The 19,456-nt window shown below is 46.7% G+C and overlaps 1 protein-coding gene across 6 annotated transcripts in view; it reads right to left on the bottom strand.

Annotated features, from left to right (window-relative positions):
• The window catches only part of BCL2L1 (BCL2 like 1), a 52,830-nt gene that overhangs the window by 21,464 nt on the left and 11,910 nt on the right, over positions 1 to 19,456 (bottom strand).

Consider the following 19,456-nt stretch of genomic DNA (forward strand, 5'->3'; position numbering starts at 1 on the left):
GGGGAAGACAAGACCTTCCCAGTCTCCTCCAACAGCGATGATGATGCCAAGCTGCCCTGAGCAGAGCACTGCCAACCCTGCTACTACTAACCACAGCAGGCATTAGACACTAGCGGGGAAAGAGACAAGGACACCCTCCTAGTCCCTACATCCAGATGGTCTCTCCCAGCACCCTCCTAAGTCCTAGCCAGCTCCATCTACCTGGGCCCTTGAGGACTGGACCCCTGTTTGGAGGGGAACGTTCTTTTCCCATCCCCATGGGCCTGAGCACATGTGGCTGCAGGTGCAGGGGGTAGATCGAGAGCTGTTATAACTGCCAGGTCAGCAACGCCTGACCTACATCTCCATGGTTGGTCATGCAAAGAAAAATACCAGGGATTTCCGTTGGTGTTCACCCAATGCAGCTGCCAAGGGAAGGCTGGGCCTTTTGAAGGCCTGTTGTGAGCGGGGTGGGACAAGTAGTAAGCTGGCTGGGACAGGCTAGGGGCTGGCCTCCGAATTATTTCCTGGCTTTGAGGACCTCCTTAGCTTTAAGAGAATCTATCAAATTTTTACCTTTTTTCTACCAAGGTCATCTACTGAAGCTCTCCCTGCCCCCACTTCTAGTATATCACCCTTAGTAAGAATTGAGAGAGAAAGAGAAAATGAGAATGAAATTCTATTTGGGAAAAAACTGTCCAAACTAAACATTTGTTCTAACTGTAAACTGTTGGGATTTGGATGGAGGCTTTAGGTTTGCATAGAAAAAAGGCAATTTGGAATCCAGTTTTGCAAAGTAGTGTGAAAACAACCTGGGACCTCAGTGTCAGGATGCTGGGTTTATTACTGCTCTGTGGAGAGCAGAGACCTATCTGGCTGTGGACAAGTCAGTTAAGCACCCTGGCATCGCTCTTCTCATCTGTCAAGTGTGGAGGAGGGACCAGAGGATCTCTAAGGCTCTCTCTGCAGCTCCAAGGTGCTTTGATCCAATCCCCAAGGCCTTCCTCTGGCAGGATTGCACCCCAGCCCCATTACGGTAGGAGAGCAAAATTGTGTAAGAAAAAGGTAAGCTCTCTTTGGCAACAAGAGACCAGAGTTCTAACCCAGTGTTGCAATTTATTAACTCAATGTGTAGTCTTGGGCAAGTCACTGTAACTCTGGGGGCACACCACTTTTTTCACATGTAAATCAAAGACTTGAAAGTGGGTTGAAAAAAGCACTAGAGGAACTCCGGTGTTACTGTGCCTCCCTTATGTCATTGACCCCTTAGCATACACCTGCCCCCTAAAGGGCATGTTCTTCACCTGTAATTGCCTCAGCCTGCAAATCAAAAGACCGTAGAGACAAAACAGAGGGAGGGTGTGAGAACCCCCCTCTAACCTCCTTCTATCTGATTGCAGAGCTTGTGTTCTCCAACGACAGAAATGTGGAGGTGGCATGGATAGTGGAAAGGACTTGGGATTTGGAGTCAGAGACCTCAGTTCCCTTCATGGTTGAGAGGAAGACCTCCTCTATACCTTCCGGCACAATCAGAGGCTCAGTGAGATAACGCAAGTGTGCTCAGTTGCTCAGTCGTGTCTGACTCATTGTGACCCTTTGCACTACAGCCCGCCAGGCTCCTCTGTCTGTGGAATTTTCCAGGCAAGGATACTGAAGTAGGTTGCCATATCCTCCTCCTGGGGATTGTCCTGGCTCAGGGATCAAACCTGCATCTCTTGCACTGGCAGGTGGATTCTTTACCGCTGAGCCATCTGGAAGCCCCTGTGAGATAATATATGGATGCAAAGCAGCACTGGACAAAATTCAGTCAATGACCCTGTGCTATTACGCTGTGACCCAAGCCTGGGATTCCCCACAGGATGAAGGAGAGCAGAAAGCACAGCTGTAATATCTTAGGGGTGCAACAGCTCCACTTTTCAGTCTTCTGTCCTGAACACCCTGGCCTCTCTCTTCTTAGCCGTGTCTGTCCATCCTTCCCGACTCCCTTCACCTGGAGTCTCCAGGCCACCCAGCACAGAGCCCACAGTGCTCTCCCTGAGAGGCTGTGGAAGGGCTCAGAGTCCTGAATCTGACACTAACTTGCTGTGCACTCTGGGCTGGTCACTTAAATAAGTCTCGGGGTCCTTACTTATAGGTACCTACAGTCTCATGACCTAAGTTGTTGAGAGGTACGCCTATACTTTATACATCTCTTCTCTCCCATGGGAGCAGTGAGCACATCACAGGTGTGCAAAGAGCACCTGTTATATGACTGGGAGAAGGGTCCTTTCTGACGCAACATCAGTGGGAGACCATCGCCAACGACCACTCACCAATCCTTGGGCATCACACCACAGCCCACTCTTTGCCACCCTGTCCTGAATGGTGGGGACAGGGGTGGGGAGTATGAGGTAAAGGGGAGCTGGAGACCCTCTCCTCTAAAGCAGTCACTGTGGGGTGGAGAAGCCAGATTCTCCATCTGAGAGGGCATCAAACAATACAGAAAAGTGGAAGAGGCAGAGAGCCAAGGGATATCCACGGACTCTAGAGTGAGTGAGGGTATCCGAGTCTACTAGATTGTATTTGGATTCCATCCTTATCAGCATCTGACCTGTCTTACTCTCAGTTCACTAATCTGGACAACAGGGACAGTCTGTTTCCCAAGCAGGATTACTGTGAGAATTTAAAAATACAACCCAGTGCACCTTCAAGCACCCTGCACATGACAGGCACTCAATAAACGTCAGCAACTATGTTTCATTAGCATATTCATCATAGATGGGTTATGTCAATGGGCCCCTCTGCCAGCCAAGGGACTGCACACCAAGAACCAATAAGACTTACGGCTCTCTACAGCAACTGGAGCTCTGGATGGAGAAAATTCTCTCGACAGAATCCTGATTAGATCTGGAAACTCTATAGAACTCTCAGCTCAAAACAGACCAGAGACCTCAGCTCAGACATATGTGAGTCCCCCCTGGGGACGCCACAGCTTCCTGGCTGTGTGTTCTTCAGGCCAGTTACTCTGAGTCTGATTCTTCATCTGTATTAGACTCTGAGACCATGTGTTATTCCTCCTGAGGGGCAGTCAGGGTGTTATATAAGAGCACAAGTGTTAGAGAATTTAAACCTGTGTTTGAATCCCAGCTCTGCAACTTACTATTAGGTTGGTGCAAAAGTAACTATGGCTTTTGCATTATGGAAATATACCTTTTAATAGTGGAATACATTCTAAATAAATGTGGTTATGTTATACATCTTTATTTATTTTTTTGCTAACGACTTATTGGAGAAGGATATGGCGACCCACTCCAGTATTCTTGCCTGGAGAATACCAAGGACAGAGGAGCCTGGTGGGCTAGTCCATGAGGTTGCAAGAGTGGGACATGACTTAGCAACTAAACCACCACCATGACCACTAAAGACTTATTTATCACTTGCTATTTATTTTATATTTATTTTAGACTATGGAAATGATATTAGACAAAAAGCCAATTTGAGCGATTTCCTTATTTGAGTTCAAATTGGGTTGTAAAGCAGTGAAGACAACTCGAAACATCAATACCACATTTGATCCAGAAACTGCTAACGAATGCACAGTGCAGTAGTGGTTCAAGAAGTTTTGCAAAGGAGATGAGAGCCTTGACGATGAGCACAGTGGCCAACCATCGGAAGCTGACAATGATAACTGAGAGCATCGCTGAGGCTGATCGTCTTATAACACATAAGAAGTTGCCAAAGAACTCAAGTGTTGACCATTCTACAGTCGTTTGACATTTGAAGCAAACTGAAAAGGTGAAAAAGCTCAATAAGCAGGTTCCTCATCAGCTAAGTGTTGTCTTCTCTTATGCTACACGACAACAATTAACCATTTCTTAATCAGATTGTGGTGTGTGACGAAAAGTGGATTTTGTACAACTGACAATGACCAGCTCAGTGACTGGACTGAGAAAAAGCTTCAAAGCACTTTCCAAAGCCAAACTTGCACCAAAAAAGGTCACGGTCACTGATGCTCTGCTGCCGGTCTGATCCACTACAGCTTTCTGAATCCCAGTGAAACCATTACATCTGAGAAGTATGCTCAGAAAATCGGTGAGATGCACCAAAAATTGCAACTGCAGCCAGCACTGGTCAACAGAAAGAGCCCAATTCTTCTCCACAACTCCCAATCACATGCTGCACAACCAGTGCTTCCAAGGTTGAACGAACTGGGCTCTGACGTTTTGCCTCATCTGCCATAATCACTTGACCTCTCACCAACCGACTACCACTTCTTCAAGCATCTTGACAACTTTTTGCAGGGAAAACGCTTCCGCAACCAGCAGGAGGCAGAAAACACTTTCTAAGAGTTCATCCAATTCCAAAGCATGGATCTGTATGCTACAGTAATAAACAAAGTTATTTCTCACTGGCAAAAATGTGTTGATGGTAATGGTTCCTATTTTGACTAATAAGGACATGTTTGAGCCTAGTTATAATGATTTAAAATTCATGGTCCAAAACCACAATTACATTTGCACCAACCTAATAGCTTGGTCACTGACCATAGTACACTGTTAAACCTTCCTGAGCTTTAACTTTCTCATCTAAAAATGCTCCTTGTTGGCTGGCTGTATTACTGGGTCTGGCACTTGGTAACAATTTCACTTGATACATGAAAGTGTGATCTTTGTATCTAGAGCCTGGCATGGAAAAGCACTCAGTAAGTATGCTGAATTCAGGCCCTGACTGCCCCGGTGGGAGGGTGCAGGGAGGAAGATGCTCCTGTGAGCTGGCACTGCTGCTACTGGCCCATGTTGGTGATGTCTATCAAATCACAAGAGCACACACCCTTTGACCCTGCAACTGCACTTTAAGGGATTAATCCTCCACAGACACCCTGTAGTCACACACATGGGCCAAGTGACAAATATAGGGCTGCTCAGTGAGCAGCCCTAATGGGGCTAAAAAACTGCCTCCCAAATGTCTACTACTAGGAACTGGTTCAATAAAGGACCGTACTGTGTATGGAATATACTGCAGCTATTAAGAATGAGAGAGTTCTTGATGGACTGATATGGAATGATCTTTGAGAGATAATGTTAAGTGAAAAAATCAAGGTACCAAACAGTATTTATAGCACATAACTGTTTGTATATCAGGGGAAATATATGTGATTGCTTATGTCTACAGAGTCCACTCTCCCAGGAAGGGAACTGGGTATCTAAGAGAAAAAAGTGGGAAGGAGACATTTGTTCCTTCCAAAATTTGAACTCCATGAATATATTATCTATTCCAAGAAAACTAATAAAAAGTTAAGGGCGGGGTGAGTTGAGAGAGGACAGAAGAGAAAAAGAAAGAGAAATGAATTCTTCCATAAGAAGCAGTTGAGAGTGCCCAGACAGACCCTGTGGCTAGTTATCACATTATCAGGAAAAAAAGACAATTCTGGTATTTGCGTCCTGTGACACCAAAATAGCACCACTACTGTATGACCAGCTACACTGGGGCTGCCCCCATCGCTGACCCTTTGGTCCCAGGAAAGGACCAGGAGCCATGATGTTTCTCCACCTCTAAGTTAAGTTTGTCCAGGTAGAATAACAGGGAAAGAAGGTTCTAGTTAAAGTAAAAATTATCCCTGATAGTCTCAGGAGAAAAAAGGAAAAAGCGGGGACCTAGTTCTGGAGGAACATGGGCAGTCAGGCTCTAGGGGAAGGGCTGGCAAGCAGGCCTGAAAACCCCCTCCTCCTCCCACCTTTCTGCCCCTAAGCCCCCAACCACTCCTTCTCCTCCTGTTTTCCTTAACAATCTGCCTGCATGCTAAAAAACACTCTATCAGGGACTCCGAGAAGTAAATGGAGACCCAACTGACTCTGGAAGAAATATACATGGCTAATAAAATGTAAGAAAAGATGCTTTGCTTCATAAATAACCCTGAAAACAGTCCTTGGATATTTTTAACTTTTGATTATGAGAATATCTAAACGTGTACAAAAGTAGACAGAATAATAAAATGAACCACCACCACTCAGCTTCAACAATTACCAGCTTCATACCAATCTGATTTCATGTGTTTCCACCCTCCCTTGCATGCATGCATGCTAAGTTATTTGTTTCAATTGTGCCCAACTCTGTGACTCTATGGACTGTAGCCCGCCAGGCTCCTCAGTCCATGGGATTCTCCAGGCAAGAAATACTGGAGTGGGCTGCCATGCCCTCCTCCAGAGGATTTTCCCAGCTCAGGGATCAAACCTGTCCGTGTCTCCTAAGTTTATAGGTAGGTTCTTTACCACCAGCGCCACTTGGAAAACCTACTCTCCCTTACCCCTGTATTATTCTGAAGCAAATTCTAGACATAGTTTAATATGTGCTTCTAAAAAGAGGGAAAAAAATTCCATAATTGCAATACCATTATTATATCTAAAATTTGAAGAAATCCAACAAAAGTCATGGAAGGGTTTTAAATGTGATCAAAACTCCCAAAGAGGGCATCTTTGTTCAACATGAAACATTAATGCAGTGTATATAATAAGCTCTAGGTACAACTCAAGTTATAAATAATTCAGATTTATAGATGTTTAAAGCTTATTGAAAAAAAGGTATTCCACCAACAAAAATACTAAGATGACATGAAAGTCAATTCTAGATCTATTAAAGACTTAAATGTGAAAGGCAAAACTTTAAAACTTTAAGGAGAAAATACAACTGTCTTTAGGACTACAGATTAAGGAAGGATTTCTTCAACATAACACAAAATGTGTAAATCGTGGAAGAAGAGATTCAACTACACTAAAATTAAGACATTTTAGGGGGCCTCCCTGATGGTGGTTAGATTTCACCTTCCAGTCTAGAGGGTACAGGTTCGATCCCTGGTCAGGCAGCTAAGACCCCACATGCCTCGGGGCCAAAAAAACAACACAAAACACAAAACAGAAGCAGTGTTGTCACAAATACAATAGACTTAAAAAAAAAAAAAAAAGAAATTTCAGTCATTAAAAGATACCACATATAAGGTGAAAAGGCAAAATGCAAAACCAAGAGCCTACATTCACAACACATGCAGACAAAAGATTAATGTTCCGAATACGTAGAGAATGCCTACAAATCCGTAAGAAAAAGGCATATCAACAGAAAACAGAGCAAAGAACTGTATATTTTACAAAAGAGGAAACATGAAAGGTCAATAGATGTAAGGAAAGATTCTCCACTCCACCTGTAATCTGAGAAATGCAAATTAAAACCCCAAGATACCATCTCACACCCACCAGCTATATAAAAATTTTAAAGTCTGACCGTACCAAGTATTATTAAGATGTAAAGCAACGGAAACTCATATGCTTCTGCTTGCAGCATAAATTCTTGCAAACACATAGGGAAACATTTGGGCATTACCTTCCATCAAGCAATTCCATTCCTCACAGCAATGTTTCCCAGTGTGGTCCCAAGACCCACAGCAGCAGTATGGCTTGGGAACTTGTTAGAAATGCAAATTCTCAGGCCCCCAGTCCAGACAGAAACAAACACTGTAGGGGTGGAGTTCAGCAATCTGTGGTTTAACAAGCCCTCCAGTTGACTCTGATGAGCAGCTAAGGCTCAGTCGTGTCCAACTCTTTGCGACCCCATGAATCGCAGCACGCCAGGCCTCCCTGTCCATCACCAACTCTGGAGTTCACTCAGACTCATGTCTATCGGGTCAGTGATGCCATCCAGCCATCTCATCCTCTGTCGTCCCCTTCTCCTCCTGCCCCCAATCCCCCCCAGCATCAGAGTCTTTTCCAATGAGTCAACTCTTCGCATGAGGTGGCCAAAGTACTGGAGTTTCAGCTTTAGCATCATTCCTCCCAAAGAAATCCCAGGGCTGATCTCCTTTAGAACGGACTGGTTAGATCTCCGCGACTGAACTCAACTGAACTGAAGGGGTAGGAACCACTGCCCAAGAGAGATGCTTGAACACGTGCATGTGAGGGGGAGACACACACAGATGTTGTTCAAAATCACACTGTTTGAAATCGCAAAAACAAGGGAACAACCCAAATAACCACTGACAATAGAATGGATAATCTGAGACATAATCATACAAAGGGACATGATAATAAATGAACTACAGCTATACACATAACATTGACAGATCTCACAATATTGAATGAAAAGAGTAAACTGCAGATGAATACACACAGTATGACATTTAAATGAAATTTAAAAGCATTCAGAAGCATACACACACACACATACACATTAAAACTTTAAAAAAAGGCAAGGGAATGGTAAACACAAATCTCAGGAGAATGGGAGGGAGCTTTTGAGGTACTCATAAAAGTTTGATTTCTTAAACTCAGTTACAAGTTTACAGGTGATCATTTTCCTACTGAAACTTTACATATGCATAAGATATTCTCTGTTGTATTATGATAAATTTCTATTTTAAAAAAGAAAAATGGTATGTCCAAACAGTGCAGTATTTGGAGTCAGAACCGCAACCATTCGCTCTGGCTACATGTGTGGTGTCCAAAGAGTTAAGCCTGTTTCTGGCCTGCCAGTGGGAGGGCAGGCAGCAGCTGGGGCACAGTGGGAGTCCCTGGCTCCAGCTGGCTCCAGCCTAGATCTGCTTGGATCAAGCATCACGCCCAGGAACTGGCACCTGTGTGTGTGTGTGGTGGGGGTGGGGGTGGGGGCTGCCTCCGGACAGGTGGCACCTGAAGCCCTTGATGACCTGTCCTGGGCCCAGTTAGAGGGACGGTAGCCTCCTCCTCCTTTAGGAGCCCCTGCATCTGGTAAGAAAGTATGCTGGTGGCAGTTCAGAAAGATGCTGGTGAGGACGGGACGAGGGTCTGGGATTCAGGGTGGGGGTGGGCAAGGAACTGGGTGGGCTGGGTTCAGATATCACTGGAGGCTGCGGGATTAGCACCTGCTGAGAATGAGATTAGGTTTCTTGGGACGGGCTCATCTCTCTAATGCCCACCCCCCTCCCCCCCAAAAAAAAGCTGTCTCCCTGTGGCTTTTCTCTGCTGGACAGATGGTGTCTGAGCTGTCTTTTGGAGGGTGGGCTCCTTGAGAGGGTGGTGGAGGTGGGGTGGGAGCTGATGCCTGCTTGGTCATGGGATTCCCTGTCTTCCACAATAATAATGATCAGAGCTCTTACTGAGGCCCTACTATATGCCAAAGTCAAACAGTAAACAAATGAGGCCTTGCATGCAGGCAGCCCTCACAAGAAACTACTGGCCATAACGACATCTTCGCCTTCTCAATGGACGGCAGCAAGCTTCTTCCCGTTGCTCAGGCCGAAAACCCAGACTCTTCTCTCTCTCACACCCCCCTTATCCAATCATTAGCAGATCCAGTGGACCTGACTTTCCAACTATACTGACACACTGACCACAGCTCACACTTTGACCACATCTCTACACTTGTACAAACCACCCTCATCACCTGCCCAGCTTTTCACTGGTCTCACGCTCCCACTCTTGCTCATATAGTGAACACAGGGACTTCGGTTTGTTTAATGCCGTATGCCCAACCTGTTACTCTATGCCTAACACATGGCAGCCACTCAAAAATATTTATTAATGAACAAATGAGTGAATGAGCAACATCTCTCAGGAAATGACTCAGATTCAGAAGGGAGGAAGGCCTGAGTGTCCTTGGTTTTCTCAGCCAAGATGACCTTTGGTACCCCGAGGTAGTGGTCAATGTCCTTCCCTATTAGGAAATGTCCTGGGTGCAGAGCATCACCGCTGTGTCATCTACTTGCGCCTGCACACATGCACATACACACTGGGACACAGAGCTGGAAAAGAGCTACTTCTGATTAGGAATGCGTCTAGGGGACTGTCCCTGCACTATATACACGGTGGTTTTTATTCTCATGAATGAAGAGTCACTCATCAGTTCAGAATGGAGGATTCTGAACTGAAGAATGACAGGATCTGATCTCTACTTTAGAAGGATCATGGCTGCTATTTGGATAATAGATGGTTGAGGGGGTGGGGGAAACACAGGGCAGAAGCAGGGAGGCGGCTGTAGAGCTGTCCAGGTGGGAGAGGGAATGAGCAATAGCTCTGCCCTCTCACCTCCCACTGCCAGCCTTTAACCAGGCTAAGTTCTCCTGCCAAATGAGAAACAGTGACCGCACACACTGGGGACTTCCTCGGCAATTTACCTTATGCATAAAGCACCTCATTAACCCCCCAACAGTCCTAGTAAAGCAGGTTCTAGAAATACCCAAGTTTTACAGAGAAGAAAACAAAGGCACGAAGAGGTGAAGTCACCTGTCAAGATTTTACAGCAGTCTGCTTCCAGCTAGCATCCATCCATAGCCTAGCCAGACTCCAAAGCCCAGTTCCCAAACTTGCTCAATGGCCTTCTTTTGAGGACTCGTCTACAGGGCTACCATTCACTGGGCGCTAAATGCACTGCTGAACGCTGTACCGGTTTTATGTAATATTCCAATGATCAAAGGAGTCACATACCCTGGTAGCTTCCACTTTACACATGAGGACAGCGAAGCTGAGAAAGGCAAAAGTCACAGAACAAGTAAGCTTACTGTCCTACTCACCTGCCACTGAGCCATCTTTTTGTTATTTTTCTTTTTCTCTATTTTCTTCCTTTTCAGTCACTGGGTCAATGGAAGATACCCAACAGATCATAGTATGGTGGATCCTCTGCTCTAAAGCATCAGCTGTCTTTTGTCCCCTTGACCTGATGTTAAATGCCTTAAGGTCAAAGTCCACAAATAACATTTATTTGCCCATCCTACAGCACTGGACCTGAGCCTTGGACTTGGGCAAAGGAGAGGAGAAGGATCAGGAGTTCTTGTCAAAGTCACAGGGCTAAATGAAGATGGAGGAGAGGGGCCCTCCTATGAATCCTACACCTCGATGGCACAGCTCCTTTAGCTTGAGGAGCCTTGAGGACACTTTTGTCCGGAAAAATGCACCTTCCAACTCTTTATGGGGAGCACTGTTTCAGCTAACACCCTGCAGACAGGTGGAATGTCCGTACCCCAGTCTTGTTCTGAAGAGACTTGCGGAGTGGGAAGGAAGGGGCAATGACTTTCAGTTCCCTTTAATGTGTCTAGAAGCAGCAGCTGATTCAGCTAGATGATGTCACCTTCCCAAACCTCCTGACCAGCAGCTGAGATGGTAAAAGCAGGAAACTGGAGGCTACTCAGCTGGCTAAGCCCGAACATGCCTCTGGCAAAGGCCAACAGTAACCCCAGGCTCTGGAGGCATCCTCCTGCAGTTGAGCAAAAAGAGTCCTCACAGATGACAGGATAGTAGGTGTCCTTCAAGACCGTCATGCCAGGATACTGCCTTAACTCTCCTTTTGCTCAGCAGCTTTCTGCACATCCCGAACTAACAATGCTTCACTTATTCGAGGGTGGAGCCCTGGAAAGAAGTCTGGATTTGGAGCCAGACCATGCTGGAGCTGAACCCAGGTTCCACCATGTCCAAGCTGCAGGACCCTGGGCATGGAACTTCATCAGTGTCTGATTGGGGAAAGGTGCTCAGTAAGTGGTGGTCGCCATTACTCCCTTTGGGTCGGAGTGAAATACCAATACCACAAAGGGAAACCAATGCCCAAACTGGGCCCACTAGTGTGAGAGCCAAATATAGGCATGGGCCCAAAGCCTGGATAAGCCAAGTTTAACCTGCCTTGCTTTTCTGTTTGCAAACATCTTTGCTTCAGATCTTCTCAGGCTGGCTTTCTCCTTCATCTACACTCCGGTCAAAAGTTACCTTCTCAGAGAGGCCTTCTTGACCTCCTCATCTAATGTTGCTTCCCTAGATTCCCTGAGACTGCATTCCTCAGTCTCATTTTCACCTGAAATCATCTTATTTGTTTCTTGGGGTAGCTGGCTTCCCAGCTAATATAGTAGTTCTGTGAAAGCAGTGTCCTTGACTGTCCTGTTCATCACAGCATCCTTGGCCCTTAGCACAGGTCTGGCATGTACTGGTGCTCAATAAAGATCTGCTGAATCAACAAATGAATGAATGCACCTGCAATGGCCAAGGGCTAAACTGACAAGGACCCCACACTTGCTCCTCTGCTGTCAGGCCCTGGCTCTCATTCCAGATGCTGGCGTTGCTACCTGGGAATCAGTGAGTGGACCAACAGGTGGCCAGGATGGGCATCCATACCTGGCAATAACTCATATATTGGGATACCAGGACTGCTGGGGAGGGCCTCAGACTCTCCTGCAAGTCTGGCTTCAGTTGATCTTTCAGTCCTTATTACCTAATAAGCGACCCTTCCAGACACACTCCAAAACAGACTGCCACCCGTATGGGTCTCTCCCTCCTTGAGAGTCCATCCCAATTTGCACAACTGAGGTCATATGGAGCACCAGCCCCTTTTTCCCCTGTCTCTGCAGTAAGTCCCTGCACAAAACTCACCTCTTCTGTGAAGTATTGCTCTTAGTTGGCGTTTAGCATTTATTATTGGTTTTCTCAAGATCTCTTTGTCATGTTCATAACATCTTTTCTAATTCAACTGGAAGTACTTCAAGGGCAGAACTGGCTCTTCAAATGGTGATATCTAAATTAATAAATCTGGTGAAAAGCCTCTTTCTGAAACAAAGCTGGCTGGGTCCAGCAAGGCCTGGGGAGTGGGCCAGGCTCCTCCCTGCTGGCCGGGCCCTCTGGTGAAGGAAGTGGAAGAGACCATCATGTCACCTCAGCCCAGGACTGAGGGAGCCAATACACCCCGGACAATCAGGTGGAGTCTGGGATGATCCCAAGGTCATGCACATGACAGGATTTTTTTAAATATACCATCGTTTTCACAAGTCTGGGCAAATTTTACTTACCAATCATAAAGAATGATAGAAAAACTCTGCTCAGTTCCAAGGACTTAGTGGTCTCTGCTTCTGTGAACTAAGCTTAGTCCTGGCCCTTACCTTACCCATACTTTCCTTTCCCCTGACTCCACTCACTATTTTATCCTTTTGATCATATGAATTTTCCTAAGTTGCCAACTAAGTTTCCAACTTTTTGTAAAACAGAGTAAGGCTCTAATAAAATATGACTTGGTCCATTTCTCTTTTAAATGCTACAATGGTACACAAAAACAACATCCCCAACATGCCACTGTGACACAGATCAGTGACAAAAGTAATGTATGAATTACCAAGTAGAGGGCTTGGCACTTAGCGAGCATTCAAAAGGTTAGGCTGAAAGAACCTCACAATTCTTACTAGCTTCTTTTCTCTGGGCTGACTCAGTTTTCTCATGTGTAAAATAAAAACAATGTCTTAGGTTTGTTCATTTGTTCAATCACTTTTTCCAAAATCATTCGCTGAATGCTTACTACCTATAAGGAACAGTTCTAGGTACTAGAGATAAAATGATGACCAAACTAAAGTCCTTGTGTTCATGGGGCTTACAGTCTAGTAGAAGGGTGACAAAAAATCAAGTAAACAAAAAGAAAATTTCAGATAGAGGTTGGTGTTGTGATAGAAATACAAGAAGGTAAGCGACTAGAGAGTAACTAAGTAGTACAATAGCTTGGCTGCTTTAGATCAAAGGTCAAAGAGAACCGCTGGGAGGAGGTGACCTGTGAGCTGAGTCAACTGAAAGAACTAGCAAGGCAAACACCAAGGGCAAGGCACTCGCAACTACAAAGACCCTCCAGCAGGGACAGGTAAGCCTGGAACAGCAGGAGCCCTTAAGCGAGGAGTGCAGAGAGGGAAAAGACCTGGCAGAGGATGGAGAGGCAGCCAGTATCAGACCGTGCAGGCCTTGGGAAGGCCTCAGTAAGGACTCTGGTTTTATTCCAAGTGGGTGGAGGGTTGTAAGCAAGAATGTGACAAGATCTGAATTTGGTTTCCAAAAGACCATTCTGCCTGCAGTGTTTGGGAAGAAATGCTTTTTTTAAGGTACTCTTTTAGCTCTAATATCTGATTCCCCTGTCATTCTAGGCTCCCTTGAATTGGTTGCCTGATTCTCCTCAACAAAGAAGGAGCAGTTTCAGCCCTGGGGCAGAAGCAAAGAATATGTGTCACCTTGTTCCGAAGATGGAGGGAGTGGCCCAATCGGGAGGGGTGGGAATCCCAGCTTGGAAAACAGCATCGACTAGCCACCTGTATTGTTTCTGCCTCCTGTGTGGAAGTTTCTGCCCAATGACACAGTACTGTGGAATGCTCTCTCCACCCCCCTACACCCAATCTTCCGTTTACAGAGGCCAGAATTGTACTTTGCATTCCTCCCAGGATTTAGCTCAAATCTAGCCTACAGGAAATGGTCGATAAAGAGCTACTGATTGATTAATGATGAAAGAGAATATTCCCAGCCATTAGGCAAATATTAATGAGTATTATGAGTACTATGTTGGGTCTCTGGGGATACAAGGTGATTAAGATGAGTTTCTTGCCTTCACTGAGTTCAGAATTCAGCAGATGGACCAAAAACCACAGACAGCTACAATGCTGGATACAACATTAACAGCAGCAACACTGATGAGGCCCTCTTTATCCAGAAGTAAAACACTGGGCTCTGGAGCCAGACGGAAGTTCCAATCACCACTTACCAACCTAGCATCTTTCTACAAACCCCTCAACTTCCCCATGTCTCACTCTTCTCTTCTGTAAAATGAGAATTATAGTAAGAATGCCTACTTCAATGGTATTGTTTGAGAATTCAATGAATACATATGAAACACTTAAGGATAAGTGCTCTGTAAATGTTAGCTATTATTAAAATTGGGCTTCCCTGGTGGCTCAGATGGTAAAGAAACTGCCTGCAATGCAGGAGACCTGGGTTTGATCATTGGGTTGGGAAGATGCCCTGGAGAAGAGAATGGCTATTCACTCCAGTATTCTTGCCTAGAGAATTCCATAGCCAGAGGCGCCTGGAGGGCTACAGTCCACGGGGTCCCAGAGAGTCAGACACTACTGAGCGACTTTCACTTTTTCATTATTAAAATTACTATAACATCTGTGCCCAGCTCAACATGTAGGATCTCATTTCATCCTACAAAAACCCTACAAGTCAGGTATTATCGTCTCCATTGTTGAGACAGGGGAACTGAGGCTCAGAAAGAAGAATGAGTCCAAAATCAAACAGCTGGTTATCTGAAGAAGCCAGATTCAAACTCAGCCTCTGTCCCACTCTAGAGCCCATACTTCCGAGAATGAAATGATCTCACTCTCTTCAAAAGCCCCCAGCACAGTACCGTGCCCCAAACATAGCAGAGGTCTCTGGTTACCATTCCATCGTTCCTGAAGATCTTCCAGCAGGAGGTGCTGTGATGCCCAGCAGAAGCACTTCTTTCACCTTGAAGGGGTTTGAGAAGGGCTCAAAGGACACTGACCTGGGGGCCAAGTGTAGACTTTGCTCTGGAGTTGTATGGGTTCTCCATACTGAAGCTTGGGGTACTAATTTGGAACCTTATCTTCCACCACTAAATCACACCCAGAAACTGCTCCCAGGTGCCTGGACACCTGCATGGACAGGCAGGCAGTTTCCTCTGGGCTGACTTCTTGTCTGGCCCTACTTGTCTCAGTTTCATCACTTAGCCACCAGCCTGGGGCCTCCTGCCTGCACCTGCTGCTGGACTCAGTCCCAGGGGACCCTGCCCCGAAGGGCCATTTCTCAGTGACTCCCTGGGGACTTCCTTGATATGGTAATCCCTAGGGTTCCATATGAGTGTGGGTGTTGTGAGTAAAGGGAAATTTTTTCTCACTGAGTAGCAGACAGGGAGTGGGTAGAACAAGAGGTGGTTGTTCTTGTTTTGAATCAGAGGTGAGCGTGGGGTGAGGCCCACTGGTGCCTCCCAGTTTTATATTTAAGCAGTACTGATCCTGGCCAGTCAGAGTTCCCACTCAGCAGTCTGGCCAAGGTGGGTGAGGACATCCAGGGGTGAGGAGTTAGTAGTCATTCCCATTTGAGTATTACTCAGAGGTCTGGCCTTGCTGGGTAGGTAGACTGCAGAAGGCAACCAATGGCTGACTCAATGGATGACCAAACCTCACAGTGAGAGGAAAAGGAAAGAGCCTGTATTTGGGGAGCTTTTACTCCACACCAGGCTCTGTGCCAGGGCACTCTACATACACCATTTATCATTGGGAATGTTCATCGACTTGGACACTAAACACTCAGCCTGGCAGTAGCTGATGGCGGTGAATGGGATGTGGTTTCCACCCTCAGTCAGCTCAGAGTACCTGGCTTAATCTTTCTCCCAACAATCCTGTGAAATGATTATTAATTCTACTTTATAGATGTCCAAGCTTAAAGAAGTAAAGTAACTTGTCCAAATTCATGAAGCTAGATAAGCCAAACAGCTAGGATATTGCTTCCATCCAAAAAGTGCTTGGTGGTTGAGTGAATGAATGAATGACAGTCATGGTTTGACCTCAGTCAAGGAAGGAGCAGCAACAAGACCAAACATTTATAGTTCTCAAAGTGCTTTTTCATCTATCATCTCCTTGGGCCTCTCAGCTAGCATGAGAGTGAGGCAGGGTGGCTGTTATCTTTCTCTAGCAGATGAGGCAACAGGCTTACAACCACACAGCAAACAAGGAGTGAGGCCACTCTGGAAAATGCCAGAGTCCCCACAACACTGTTTAATCATTCAGATGCAAGTCAGGCACCTACTGTGTGCTAGGCATGCTCCTATGCTCTTTAAATATTCAACTCATTAAGTCTTGCCTCAGTCAACAGATGCCTGTCTCCTATGTTTCAGGTTCTGTGGCAGGATCTAGGGACAGAGCAGCAGATAAAGCAGAGGAGGCGATCCCTGCCTTCCTGGAGATACTTGGCAAAGATCGAAGAAAATAAGCCCCATTACCAAATGCCCAGTCAGCAACACTGGCCAAACCCCCAGAGTGCACACACAGCATGACTAGGGGCCCTTGTGGAGGATATGAGGGATAAGGTTAGGAGCTGCAGTCCCCAGCTTCAGGAACCTTAAAATCTCCAAGCTCTTGGTTCAAAGCGTATCCACACACTCTGTTAGCCTAAAAGTTTGCTTTTGAAGAGTAACTCCAATTGTAATCACAACTTTTTGATCACCTGTGATGGCAATCTGCTAGTAACAGCTGTAATAGTAGCTGTCATACTGAGTTAACTACGCTTGCTAGGCTCCATGCTAAGTGCTCCATGTATCTTATCACATACTTTCATGATCAAAAGAGTCTTTCAAGAAAAGTACTGCATTATTTTAGCTGAAAAAACTAAGGCTGAGAGAGATTAAGTAATTTGTCCAAGGGTAACTAACTACAGAGCAAGTAGGATGCAGCACTGGTTTGTCAAATGTTGTATCTGGCTCTTAACAGGGATAGAATTTCTCCTAGGGAAGCACTGGAAAGGCAAACGTCAAGAATACCAAGAGGAGCTGCTTCTAGAAGGGCTGGGGCCTCAAGAACCCCCAACAGATTCTTTCTCACCCTCTTTTATCAGGTCTGAACATCAGCACGAGGAGGAAAGGTAAGGAGGCAACAGTTAGGTATGCCCAAGCTATCCCTAGGGCAACAAGAGTCTCTGTTGAACCTCCAGGGAAGAAGTCTGTGACCTTCATTTGCCACCCACTAACCCCTCAGAGAGAGACAGAAGCAGAGGTGGTGGGGAGGAAGGGGCAGGGGAGTCTTTCCCCTGGCTTGGGGCGGGGTGAGGCCCACCTGGGAAGAGGCCTGACTGGTTCTTTCCTCTCTTGGACAAGAAGTCTGCACACAAGATATGGTGCATGTCTTGCACATGGACACCCCTCAGGGGAAATGCCAGGGTACCTTTTGGACCCAAGAAGCCTCAGAGAGGAGAGACTGGCACAGCTCTGAACTGCAAGCTAAGCTAACAATTTCTAAGCATTGTAACTAGGTCATCAGGTTCCTGGAGAAGCCAGCTGTGACTGGGAGGTGGGGGATGGGAGGGAAATTTTGCAGCCTACCAAGATCCCTACTTCCCTTCAGGCCCCGCCCTCCCTGAAATCTGCACCTGCTCCCAAACTGACCCCTCCCCCCAGCTGGGCCCAGCTGTCAACGGCTCCCAATGCCCCACCCCTGCCTTCCAGGGGCCGGAACCACAGGGGCCTCTTGGACAGGAGGTACCTTATTGCTACCTGAGCCCTTCGGAAAGGAAGCTATGGGGCAGGGAAGGAGTGGCCTCTCCTGGGGGGGATTGCTTATGCCACAAGGGCAGTAAGAAAGCTGGGCCCCTTTGGGCCTGCCCAGGGTTCCTGGCATTGCTGCCACAGGTGGCAGAAGACAGGTGATGTTTACCTAAGACCAGAGTTGCCAAAAAGCTTCAATCAAGCCTTTGAATCTGCACCTGGCCCAGAGCCCCAAAATAACAACCAGCACTGCCTACCTGATCCACAGGTCGCAGGTGCCTCTGGCTTTTTCTCTCCCTGCAGCTCTGTCTGCTGAGCCCTGGATGGCAAGGGATCCTGTTCCAGTGATGACTAGGGACCTGGCTGCATCACTCTGGTGCTGGGCCTCTCCCCAGCTGGCCCACCTCTACTGCCAACTATCCCGTCCCTCTGTCCACAGGCCCCCACCATCAGTCACCATTCCCTTCTCCCTGACCAGCTTTAGGACAACCCAGACCCTCTTCTGCCGGTCTGCCCCCTCACTGTGGCCCAAATGCTTCCTACACATGTCAGCCTCCAGCTCTGTCTGGACTGCTCTTACCTACCAAAGCTGCCCTTGCCACATTCTTTTCACCTACTGTAAGCCTTCATGCTCCTTCACATCTTCCTCGGAGGTAGTAATGACGCCTAACTGAGCATACTGCATTCGGGCACCGTGCTAGGTGAGCTAGAGTCACTCACTCCTTCAGTAAGAATTTGCTGAGTGGATCCCTTGTGCCAAGCATTACGAGAGATGCTGGGGATGAAGGAAACATGAGACAAAACTCTGCACTCTGATAGCTTAGGTTTTACAAAAGGAGAGACAGTAAGGAGGTAAACACAGGTGGCCTCTGGAGAGGTGATATTTGAGTTGAGACCTAAATGCTAAGACAGCCCTGATCAGATCTAGGGAAACAGTGATCCACACAAGCCTAAACAAAAAAGATCACCAATGCTATCTTCATTAAGGGATGACTGTTGCTGCTGCTGCTAAGTCGCTTCAGTCGTGTCTGACTCTGTGCAACCCCACAGACAGAAGCCCACCAGGCTCCCCCGTCCCTGGGATTCTCCAGGCAAGAACACTGGAGTGGGTTGCCATTTCCTTCTCCAATGCATGAAAATGAAAAGGGAAAGTGAAGCTGCTCAGTCGTGTCTGACTCCTAGCGACCCCATGGACTGCAGCCTACCAGGCTCCTTCGTCCATGGGATTTTCCAGGCAAGAGTACTGGAGTGGGTTGCCACTGCCTTCTCCGTTCGTAGCCTAACCTGCATCTAATAATAACAACCCTTCATGTTCATTGAGCAAATCCTGGCCGAGCCTGTGCCCAACCCTAGGCCCTGTGCCAGGTACTCGGGGTGAAATAAGCCAGTCTGGGCCTGCAAAGAAACAATGACGCTGTGGTTTGAGGGTAGGCTTTGGTATCAGATACAGCTGAGTGCAAGACCCAGCTCTGCCTCTTAC

This window comes from Ovis aries, chromosome 13 (assembly GCF_016772045.2).
Source record: "Ovis aries strain OAR_USU_Benz2616 breed Rambouillet chromosome 13, ARS-UI_Ramb_v3.0, whole genome shotgun sequence".
Lineage (NCBI taxonomy): Eukaryota > Metazoa > Chordata > Mammalia > Artiodactyla > Bovidae > Ovis > Ovis aries.